The following is a 12,530-nucleotide window of genomic DNA, read 5'->3' as shown; positions in this document are numbered from 1 at the left end:
TGGTCAGACAAAAGAGAAATCCAGTTTTGGATCCTGAATTTAGAGATCCATTGGATCCAACACAGGTGAGAAGACTCTGCACCATCTGCCCTTCCAGCCCCATTTGGTGTCATGCTGGCAGATACCCCAGCTCTTGTCTCTTCCCCATGCCACGAGGGAAGGAACTGCTAAATGCCAACTTGTACACCAAAGAATATAATTCCCATCTGATCACTCCAGGCAACAGAGCCACAGAGCATCTGATGTAGCCATAAATTCAGAGCAGATTTGCATCAGTTTTTTGAGTACAGATACCTTCTGTTCATACCAGTGCTACAAGTATGTACCTCTCAGCTGGAGATCACCCATCCTCTAATAGCTAAGAGTATCCAATCCAAAAACTGTGCACAAAGGCACCTAAGCAAGTTAAGATGAATTACCTGAAGGCTTGAAGTGAAAGCATATTAGTTAAACAGCATTAAACTCCTGTGAAGATGCTCTTACTCAAGGCACCTTTTCTGCCTCCTGCAATCAGTCTGGATGATATATTAAGAAGCATTGCCACTAATTACTTTGAAAATTATGTGACCTGGAAATCAAAGCCACTTCATGTTCTTGGCTGTGAAGGTATTAGTCTGAATTTAGTTAATTAATTTATTTTAGAGCTTTCATTTATTCTTATTTCAGTGTTGCTGCTTTGGAGCTGAAGCTGTGTCTCTGAAGTGTGATGCATCCAAATAATTTAATAAATAATTACTTCACTTTGGATATTGGAAAAAAGCTATGGAGAAGGGGGAAGTAAATAGAGGTGAGATATGTGTTTATCAACAGAGAGTCAAAGAAGTTACTGAAAGATAATTAGAAACACCTGAATATAACAGACAAAATGTCCACAGAAATTATTGGACCAGATATATTTGTTTAGAACCACTGTGGTTTTATTCCACTGCCTATCTACAGTATGGGAAGAGTTGGTAACTCTAGTGCAAGGCATGGTTAAAAGCAGTTCCTATGCGAATTTCTGCTTGTTCTTCCCCTAATGAGCCATGGTTGTGACCAGCAGAAGCCCTAGTCACTCTGCTCCAGGGCTTGAACATGAGCCTTGTGAATGAACTGTAACACTGCTAAGTATTCCACATGTGGGAACTCTTCAGCTCTGCCAGACCATGCAGCCTTCCACCAGAGACAACAGAAAGCTCAACCAAAGGCTGCAAAGATATTCTCCCTTGTATTCCTATGTTCCCCAGAATGGAGGTCAAGAACATGTGGTGGGGATATGGAGATCAGACTTGTGCTTTACAGAGCTCCAGCCAAAATCCAACAGTAACTCCTGAGTGCCTGGAGACTTTTTTCATTGGTTATGTAGAGACCACATATGTTTTGCTGAAGGACTCCACAGTGTTCTAGTAGATGTTCATGTGTAGATTGCCAGCGTTGCCAGACTTCTGGTTTGATGCAGAACATACCCACTGCTGGCTCCTACCACGTGTAACAAGGCATTCTATGAATTACAAGTGGAAGAGAAGAGCTAATGGGTATGAATCAAGTTTTAATGACATTTTAGACAGTCATCCAATAGCATCATCTTCTAGGACATCTCAAGGAAATGTGAGCATTAAGGAAGAGAATGGTCCTTAGAGATTCCTGTAATCTCCCTGTTTGTCCTCAGAGTTTACAAAAGTGCCAAATCTATACCTTTCATAATGTTTTTAAAATCAAACTAGGCAAATAATGGAAAATTTCAGCAACTATTTGCTTGAATATTTAAATGAGTTCAGGCCAGCTATATCCATCCTCTCATCTGTTAGCTCTCTGCAAACACTTTAACAATTGGGTTTTACTGGCAGGGATGTTTGTAGAGAGCTAATTTCAAAGTGGTGTGTATATTTGCAAATACCCACTTTTGGGTTTGCTTATGCATGTATCAGTCGTGGAAATATTTGCATATTCATTCAAACAAGAGATGGGAAAATACTATGTGACTTGTCTGTCCAGCCAAAACTAATGAGCCTGAGGCTCAATGTTGTTAAAGGATTTTAATATCATATAGAAGTCTGTGATGAATAAGGATGCATATGGTTCATTTTAAACATGTTAAGTGTGCAGTTGAATTGGAGTTTGTAGGGACAATGGTTGGAGGCTGTCTGTTCCCTCCAGTCAAATGCCTGGAGCACTGGGGACATTTGGGTCTGTTGTCAGTTGTTCTGCAAGCAGCGAGGCTGGACACCAGACAAATCGTTGATGATGAATTGTTCCCCTAATGCTTCTTAAAAATGAATAATTTTAACAGTCATAAAAGAGGTAGGGAGGGGGAGTAATGACTAATAAATTGAATGAAATAGATTGTCAATATTTATTTGCATGAGAGATTGAAATGGAAATTTGCCAAAATCTCTGATGATGCTAATGCTGTGGCACTGCAAAGCACAGCTATCCATAAAACTGCACATTTAATGAGCATGAAGCATCCATCGTTCTGATTAACTCTGATGAGAAAAAGAGGTAGGAGAAAGAGAGAGATGAAAGTCAATGGCCAAACTCCCCATCCACTCAGGAGGCTCTAAGTGTCAAGCCTGAACCATGGGACCAAAACAGATAAAATTGTGTAGTTTGATTTTCCCTTGCTTAATTTTGTGAAATGATCAAGGAACTCAAATGAAAGCAGGAGAGAAATACAAGAAAAAGGGATATTCCTTAATATACTGTAGGACAAAAAAAAAAAAAAAAAAAAAAAAAAAGTGAGGGAACTGAATAAGATTTTAATAGGATGAAAAGGACTACATCAATTCATGAAAAATTAATATGGAAGTAACTGTAAAACACAACAGCCTGAGGGCCAGAATTAGAAAATCTGTGGTCTTTTAATTGCCTAGAAGGATAGAGAAGTGTAAGTGAAGGGTGTCTTTTCCCCCTCTCCTTACTTTCTTTTTGTCAGCGTTTCCTAGTGGTATTGTGGGAGATCAATGACACAGCTGGAGGAACCTCTTCTCTGGCTCCCTGTTTGTAAATACAGGATTTAAGTACTGCCATCACAGTAAAGGAATAGCAGTATTCATTTGAATGACTTCTTTAGTCAACGAATCAATAATTAAGGTAATCTTTTTACCCAGGCAGTCAATGTGAAGATGCTTAAATGCTTCTTTTTCTGGCAGAACATCTTTATGTCAGAAAATTCTGTTATCATGAAATTGTACAATTGTGTTGATTTTTGTTAGATTTTCCTGAGGAAAAAATACAGAAGTTAAGCTTTTTGAGAGTGTCAAAATATTCCATTTTCATTTTACATGAACATTTTGAGTTTTAGGGATTTGAAATGACATTTCATTTTGCAAACATATTGTATATTATCAATATCGAGGTAATTATAACACTAAAATTAAATAAAGATCCCAGTGACAGTTTGATTTTTATTGCAATAAAACATTTTGATAGCCCCATAGCAATAATTCCTTCTAATTTCAAGGAAACTTGACAAGTTTTTTCCTCCAGATTCACCCAGCATGTGGCTTCTGTGGCCCCTTGCTCATTATGCACAGTGTCATGTTATCTTCCCTAACTGGAGACTTCAATCATTTCCTGAGGTCTTGATAGCATGTATTATTTATACTAATTTTCTTCCTTTTAATAAAGCTTCAGTACATTTTTCCTCCACAAAACAATTCTGAGGGAGCAACCCTATTCGTGTCAAAGGTCTGTTGAGGTGGTGTAATGCTCTTCAGAGATATCCAACTTATTCCATCCACATGATGCAGCTCTAAACAAGCCAGGATAACATGGCAGTCTGCTGTGAGCACAGAAAATCCATGACAAAGAGCAACAGCACAAGCTTCTGACCCAGGACCTGGGCTTTGAAAGGCTGGAGATGAGTGATTCCTCAAAGGATACTGAAATTAGATTCCAGATCTGCTGAGGTGCAACTATGAGTAGCCTTTTTCACAGGAAATTACTACAGTCACTGGGGCTCCATCAGAATTCTCTTCCCCATCCTTCCCACTGCTGTCTTTGGGACTTTTCCACTGCTATGTTGCCAGAGAGGAGCATCCCATGGGTCTCTGCAGACTATGCTGGTTTCACAGCAATCAGTCCCTGCAACATGCTGTGTCTGAAAATCAACTTCCTTGGACCAGACGCATCTCCTTTATTGCATGGATTGTTCCTTGAAGTGAAGAGTTTATTCTAAGAGGGGAGGACATGGCATAAGCCATGGGATTGTTAAATCCATGGCCTCTATCTGCTCTACAGGATGGCAGTCATTGCTCTGAACATATTACTGCACTAGGCAAGAGTCACAGCTTGAATATTCGTTCCTGCATCTATTCTTAAATAAATCTTCACACTGTGCCAGAGCAGAGCTTGCCAGACAGTTAAAATCATTATTTTATCACTTGACAAAAGCACAATATTAAAAGGGAATGAAGCTAAAATTACCTTATTTTAAAATTCAAATTAATTTTGTAAATAATTTGGGGTCTTCAGTTACTCAGTAATGGTTTGATGTACATAAATGGTAGATATTTACACATATATCTCAGCTAAAAATTGGAAAAGAACCAGCAATAGCGTTTTCATTGTTACCCACTCAGAATTTTAAAGCTCTTAAACATTAACACAATGGCCATTCCAGATATCCATGGTAACGTCTAAGTCTGAATGCTGATCTTCAGCAGGTACCTGGGAATATCCTGACTGCAGGAGGCAGGGATGAATTCAGGATGGACACAATGAACCCTTTCCAGTTCTCTTTGTCTGCCTTATTTACCGTTCAATCACCTGATGTTTGTCTCCAAAGCCAAAATTTCAGACTAGCCAATGATTTTTCTAAGAAACCTCTGGAGTTCAAACTGTGTGTGGGCGTACTCCTAAGTGCATGTGAATAGATGACAGAACATACAGAATTCACCAGATTCAGCAATCTCTAGTATTAACCATGTCTAACTGGAAACATTTCATTCATCTTTGATCTTAAGAGCATTTTGAAAGTGGCAGCCCAAATGCCTACTCTCAGAGCATGGGCTTTAGAGTCCAGGATTGAGTAGGATAAATCAATGTCTCAGCTGCCTTTGATTTTTAATATCTCTGACTTAATAGCAGCACCTCCATCCATCCACTTCCTTGTTCCACTCGAGCTGAAATGTCCCTCTTGAATCCCAGCAACTTAAGAAGAATGGAAGTTGCAAAGAAGAGGGGATAGAGAATGTATATTTTTAATTTAAAAAAGTTTCTACAAGCACTTAAAATCTTCATTTAAAAAAAAAAAAAAACAAAAAAAAAAAAAACAAAAAACCAAAACAAAAAAACAAACAAAGTCCCAGAGCTATAATTCTAAGATCAATGTAGTCAGGGAAATGTTAAATCTCGAATATTAAAATATTCTCTTCCCATTTTCCTCCTTCTAATAAATAGTCAAATGTTCTCAAATCTCCAAGCATGTCCGTCAGTAAAAAGAATTATGCAGCCTCCCCATGGAAACTTATTATTTTGAAAATTTCAATTCAACTTCTCATCTGTTTTCTTAGCCATTATTACAATTAACTCAGCTGGTTTCACCACTGTGTTGGAACTGATGGGATGTGCCTGACTGCAGCACCTTCCATGTGGGACTGGAAGTTGAGGTTCTCCTTACCCACCTGTAGAGAGTTTCTTCTATTTTGCTGCGAGATATATCAAGAATGATTTGAAAAACAAATACAAAACAGCAACACGAACCATTAAATCCCTCTGAAATCAGACACTTTGATCTGAGTGCCTGAACTGTTAAGAAGATGATCTCCCAGAACAAAAGGCACAAAAGAAGTCTTTATGAAATAAAATGCTTTTATTCCAAAAATGCTGAAGAGAGGGATGTTTGGTTGCCCAGCTACTAGCAAGGACATCCTTACTTCTAGGGTAAAACTAATTCTCCCAGGGGCTTCTGTAACTCTTTACACCACAACATGAACAGGAAGCTTGGTTAAGTAGCTAACCCATGTCTCAGTAAAGCTGATTTCTATCCCAGGTTTATTACAGAGTTATCATGACTTAGTTTCTGACTTTTCAGCACTTCAATGCCATCATTATCAGTAGAGTCTTGCTCCCTTGGAGCAAAGCATCAACCTATTTCTAAGGAGCTCCTATTCTGCATATTGAAATGGTGTGTTTCAAGGGGGTTTAATCTCTCCTCAGATGTCTAGATGTCCTCCTCCTAACATGTCCTCCTTATTTCACGAAGTACTGTACACTTAAGCTGTTTATCATGTCATCCTGTCAATAGTAGTTATCATTTGTGATAGGTAGTGTAACAGTTCTCACTCTAAATTATTAAGCTGGCGTTAAAAATGGAACCCCTGGTTTTGTGAATTTCTTAGGAGAAGACAATATCATCATTTGCAGATGGAGGTAAAGAAATCTCTTCTGAGAAATGGGAAAAATACAACATTTCTTCAGGGTAAGGAGACATTATTTTACTGAGTTTAATATTATTTTATCCAAGCAGTGGAGTGATGAATGAGGAACACACTGCTCCAATCTCTGCCCTTTCATTTCAACCTCCTTACTTAGTACTTTTGACAGGAATAAAGACTGGTGCTCTGAAAGGTTGCTGATTGCAGCACCTACTGAAATTCAGTCCTTGCTCCCTAAAATGGACACCTGGGAGCCTGGAGCACTAGGAATGCATTTCACAAAGCACACATCGGTGCCTTAAACCAGGCTAAAAAGAGAAGTTGCTGTCAGCAATAGAAAATATAATAGAATTCAGTTTAATATACCACCTTTCCAATTCCAGGTATCCCAAAGAGCTTTACAAAGTAATAAGTTAGGAAGAGGTAGCAGTGGCATAGCAACTCCATAAATAAACACTGTGGGTATTATTCAGTTAAGTAATAACTCACACTATTTAGACGTTAAGGGCTAGATTTAGCCCAGTTTTCTACCTGCCAACCTCCAGGCCTAGGGTCTCTCAGGGAGAATTTCAAACCACAAAAGACAGATGAACTGAATAAAGAAATCACATTTTCCAAAAGGTGTGTGATCCAAAGAGTTACTGGAGTTGGTGAAAGAAAGAGTAGCCATACATTTTCAGATTTAAATGAACCCACAGTTTTGAGAAACAAATAAGATCTCTGAAGATAATTGGAACTGAAGGATTATGGTGCCTATGAGCAGACAGCACCCAGGGAAGCAGTTACCTCACTGGTCCTTAATGGATCCCTTATTTCAAGAGGTGATGGAGATACTTTGTTAGCCTTCATCGCCCTGAATAATAATCCTAAGTTTAGTCTTGACTGTATGAAGGCTTGTGGAGTTAACAAATTGCTTGACAAATCTCTTGTGAAAATGAAAGGCAGGCAGGAGGGAGCAAGGACCAAACTTGATATGTCTCCTGGATGGACCATGATGGAGCCCTGATGTAGAGCCCACACCACTGTGTCATGACACATAAACATGGGTCTCACCTTCCTGTACTGGAACAAAGACATTCAAAGGATGCTGTGCCAGTGCAGGGCAGAAAGAGATACTTCTGTCTTCATTAGGTCCAAGGCATTCATGGCTCACCTATCTGTGATCGTACATACTTCTGTCTTCATTAGGTCCAAGGCTCACCTATCTGTGATCATATGCAAATCCTTCCACCTGAGTGACTCAATCTCTCCAGGATAATGCCACAAATCAGAGAGGACTTCACTGCTAACCAGGGGCTTTATCAGCCCTACCTTTCTCCTTTGAGCTCTGCTTCATGATAGATCAACTTTGTGTCATCATCCACACTGTGACAATATACTTCCCTCAGAGTGTAAATTCTCTTCTCTGGAGAGGGATGGCTGAAAGTTTTGGTCTGAAAACAAAAGCCAACTGCAGGTTTCCTCCCTCACCATTCCCTTTGAGATCAGACATTTGTACACTCTTCTTGCTCTCCACAGGCTGAGAGAATTACCCCCTTGGATTCTCCAAGGATGATCCACTAACTTGGTGGCATATGGTCAAGCATAACACGGCCAAGTACACAGAAAAGCAAGAACCCCACGGGTTTATCTCCATGAACAGAAGGAAGCTGAACATAAGGCATTACTAGAACAGAGGTTTCTTCATCCCTTTAGGGACTAAAATCTAAATAAATGAGAAAGGAACTGCAGAGCTTCTTGTGCAACAAGGAGCTGTATGTGATGAAAACACTGGGCCCAGAGGTTTGTGGGTGCAGCTGTGTGTCTCACAGAACCCTGTTCCCAGCTCCATGGGCATGTCTGCAGTATAACCCCCCCATGGAGCAGAGGTCAGGGTGATCTCTGTGGGCTCATTGCAGGGCTGGGGGAGGATTTGGTCAGAGCCAGCTGAGCATATTGGTGGGGCTCCGGAAAGGTCTTACCAGCAGAAGTGGCAGAGATGGTGATTGTGATGCTGAGCTGAAGGGCTGGAGCCAACAGCAGTTGCCCTGGAGCAATGGGAAGTGGAGGAGAAAAATAGCAGAGGGAATGAGGAGATGGAGGTGAAGGTGACAGAAACCGTTTTTTGGTTACATCTAGGGACTAAAACTAAAATGCATCTCAATCATCAGAGCATTACAATACCAGCCCTTCTGTTCTCCCCTGCTGCAATGTTACAGTGTGCCTTCAAGTGACTCGTTTAGAAGGTCTGGGGGTTTGAGAAGCATTTAGAAATCCTGGGATTTCCTAAGGCAGCAGAAAACTCCCAGGGCCCCATCATTCATCTCCTCCCTCTAATTAGCTCCTCTGTCAGCTTAGTTTCCTCTGTTTTCCAAACACCCTTCATAATCCCAAGGTCACCAGCAAGTAAGGAATGTCATGGAAGGTGTGTTTGTTCCCTTGAATATCTAAAAACAAATGGTTGCTTCTCTGCAACATGCTAAGGGAACTAAGAAGAATTTAGGGCCTTCCCCTTGCCTTTCCCAGTTTGCCTCACTAAAGAACTGGAATCCATTACCCAGCACACCTACAATATCTCACATTCCCACACAGGTTAATTTTAGGTTGATGGGCTCATTGCTTTTACACCTTGCATGCAGGTGTAAAACTTGATCTACAGTGTTTAAATTTAAACAGTCTGTATTGCCAGTTCCTGCAATGGTGCTGGTAGGCACAAAGGATTGTCAATAAATAGGCACGCTACTTTTATTTCCAGTCCAAACACAGCATCCTTCCCAATTCCCTCCTCTTAACCCTTGAATGTTATTTTTTTCAGATGGCAGTCTGCCAATATCGTGTGGGGATTTTATTTCTATTTCAGACTCCAAAAGGGAATTCCTGAGATTCTGGAGAGGAGGATAAATAAAAAACCCACAGGTGTAAGATGGGGTCTCTTGCGTTGGCTGGAGGATAATTCTATCTCATGAGAAATCTGGAGGTTTTGTTTAGCTCTAGAATAAATACCAAAGATCTTTTGAATGGAAAGGACAAAGTGAATGGAGCCACTGTGGGTATGTCTTAGCTGGAGATCATGTGCTGGCTTCCTCCTCTGGAAAAAGGATGTGTCAACCCAGACAGCTCTAAATCAGCGACTACACCTTCTGTAACCACAGACCTGAGCCTGAACCACACTGTTCTTTGCATACAAAATATTCTGATTCCAAATTCTTCCCCTGGGGGAAGGGGTAAATTGCAAGCCAAGGACAGCACCAAGGAAACTTGGCCAGCTGGCCCAAGGCTGCAGTGGGTCACAAAAGTCTGCCAGGCTTAAAAACAGAGTGTGGCTGTGGCTGTGTCCTGGAAGCTGGACTTATCTAGAAGAACCTTATTTTTTCTGCATTACATGTGAGGACTGCACAATTCTGAGGCTTTTATCTATTTTGACTTTTTTTCCTGTCTGAGTTGAAATCAGCTTAAGGCCCCAAAGAATCACGTAGCACAGCTTAGGGAAAACAGTTCCTTGTCTGTTGTGTTCTGCCCTGCTCTTACTCTCCCAGGTTTCAGCATGGGGCATTAAAAAACAAAGCAGAACATGCAAGCCTGAGTCCCATCAATGAATCAAAAATAAAAAAATGTGTTCCTCTTGGCTTATTGCAAGGCAGATTGTGACTCCTGTCCTGGGGATGTTTCATGGCAGAGTCATCTGTAAACTGTCTGAAATGCAAAATCCCAGTTGATCCTCTGGCTGTGTCTTCTTGTGAGACCTGAAGTCCAACTGAATCGTGTGGGAAGGTCTCCTGTCTCCTAAGTGTGGCAAGATAAGAAGCCTGAAGGTCTATTCATACCGTTGTCACAGCAGCTTACTGCAGTGATGTCTGTTATTATTCAACTAACCAGTCTGGGATTTAGTAGGAGAGAGCAATTAAGGCAGGATGGAGTTTAGCAGAGTAAATGATCCCCCTCTACTGCTGTAACCTTATGTTACCCCTTCCCAAGGTTTTAAAACCCCAGCAACTCCTAGGACTCCTCCAAGCCTTTGCAGACGTCTGCAGGACACCTGTTGCTTAAATTTAAGAACACCTACAATAAAACGGACTCTGGTTCCCAAACAGAAGCAGCACAAATACATCATTCCTCCCACTTGCTGTGCAGAAAGCAGGGCAATGGACTTAATTTCCCGAGCAAGGCCTCCATCATCTTTCCTTCCCCACCCCTGGTGCTGTGACTGTTAATGTCTGTGGACATTAACCATGAAAATGGCACCTTTTGTCCCCCCCTCCACAGTGCCCAAAGTGTATTTGGACTCTGGTAACAGGAGCAGCAATTCAACAGACACGCAGTGCTGCCTTGAGTGTGTATTCACGAGTGCCTGTTAATGCAATTACAAGCCCAAATGAAGCTCTTTTCCCCTTCATAAAGAGCTTCAGCCCTGCAACCCTAAATCAGCAGTCCAGTAAATTTGGTTAAAATAAAGGGTTTCTTTAACAGGATGATGCAGCTTCCTTTCTTTTATTATTCTGTTTCTTCAGCTGTGTACGTGATGCTAAACAGCTTTAAACAGCCATTTAGCCACCCACAGAGAGTAACTAGGTTTACAGATTTTCTCGTTGCATAGTTTTGCTACGTGTGCTCCCCAGAGTATTGGCATTTTGTTCATTTTCTGCTTAGAGAAATGGATGGATCCAATTTGCAACCCCAACAAAACCGAAGAGAAGTTAATTCCCCCTCTGCCTCCCTGTTTTTACAGTCTGGTTTGGTGGAGATAAAAATAAATTAAAAAATCAATGAGTACCAGAAGATGCAATGTATAGAAGACAAATGCCAGAGGAGCCCTTTTATTGCAGGAGTAAGCCTGGAAAGGAGGATACATCTCTTGTAAGTAAAGAAAAATAAATGAGAAGGACAAGAGTGATGAAAGGTCTATGCAAGATGACCCTAAGGAAAGACTGGATGAGCTGAGGTTTTTAGCCTGAAGAAGAGAAGAGAGAGAGGCATGTCATAACAGCAGTTGTCTTTAAAGAGGCAGGGAGCAGTCCCTCCACAATTCCTACACTAGACACAGCTATAGATTATGGGGTTACACTGTACCAAGGCGGATTTACAATAGAAATGAGAAGAAAAGAGACTGCAGAAACTGAAAACCACCCTGTAAAAGGCAAGGATACCCCACCATGGTCACTCTGGACACAAGTTCACGCATTTGCCAGGCATAGAAGTGATCCCGTGGTGGGCAGAGGGAAGCCCCTAACATTGTCCTTCTGCTTTGGTAGGGATTTCTTACTGAAATGATTTATTCTTTATCTCCCTGGGGGAAGGAAGCACCTGGGAGCCTGCCTGTGCTCAGTAGATGTAGTTTTACTCTCTTTCACATATTCTCTTCCCAGGCAACCCTTTCTTTCTGTGCCTGTGCCCTGACACTCTGTCTCTGCCATTCATCATCCAGAGTTAAAAATTCAAGGGCTGGTTTTGATTATCTTATTACCATGGTGACCAGGATGACTTCCATACCCCTCTGCGCATGGCAGCTTGCTGCAAACCTTGACTTCAGTGTAAACCAGGAGAATTATTATCTATGTTTTTCTTCTCATAACTTAGTTCCACCTCTATGCAGGAGCAGGTGCTGCTGCACAATGCAGTTGTCTATTAGGTACCAGGTTTTAGGGAGCACTAGAGACCCAGGAGTCTTGTGGATGTCTTTTGTTTACCAGACAGACAGCAAGATTTCCATCTGAACTGCTGTTGTCTAACAGCCCAGAAAGTGCCAAACCCAGAGGTTGAATATATCTTTGTATTTAGGGTCCTGCAAAGGAGAATAGATTGTCATGTAAAGAACCACTTAACCCCAAACAGGGCTAAGGCTGTTTTCTTAAATTACAGCAGAAATTTTAAAAAGTAACTGGTAAAAAAAAAAAAAAAAAAAGGATGACAGAAATATTAAAGAAACAACAACCAGGATTGGCCTGATTGGCCTAAGATCTGGGAGATGGGTAGGACTTGGAAAGCAGAGCTTCGAGCAAAGGCTTTAAGATCTGGCTATCTCCTTTTCATTATTGCTAATGGAATCTCCCATGACCAAATGAAAGACTAATTTAAGTCTTACTTGAATATGCCTTGAGTCATTTCTGTGCATTTAAGTCTTAATTAATCTTCCTTAACTCCTTTTGTCACTTCCTTTGAAAGGAAGATGAGTTTAATTAAAGCAACTGTCAACTT

This window comes from Merops nubicus, unplaced genomic scaffold, assembly GCF_000691845.1.
Source record: "Merops nubicus isolate BGI_N331 unplaced genomic scaffold, ASM69184v1 scaffold2401, whole genome shotgun sequence".
Taxonomy (NCBI): Eukaryota; Metazoa; Chordata; class Aves; order Coraciiformes; family Meropidae; genus Merops; species Merops nubicus.
Note: the sequence above shows the minus strand (reverse complement) of the source record.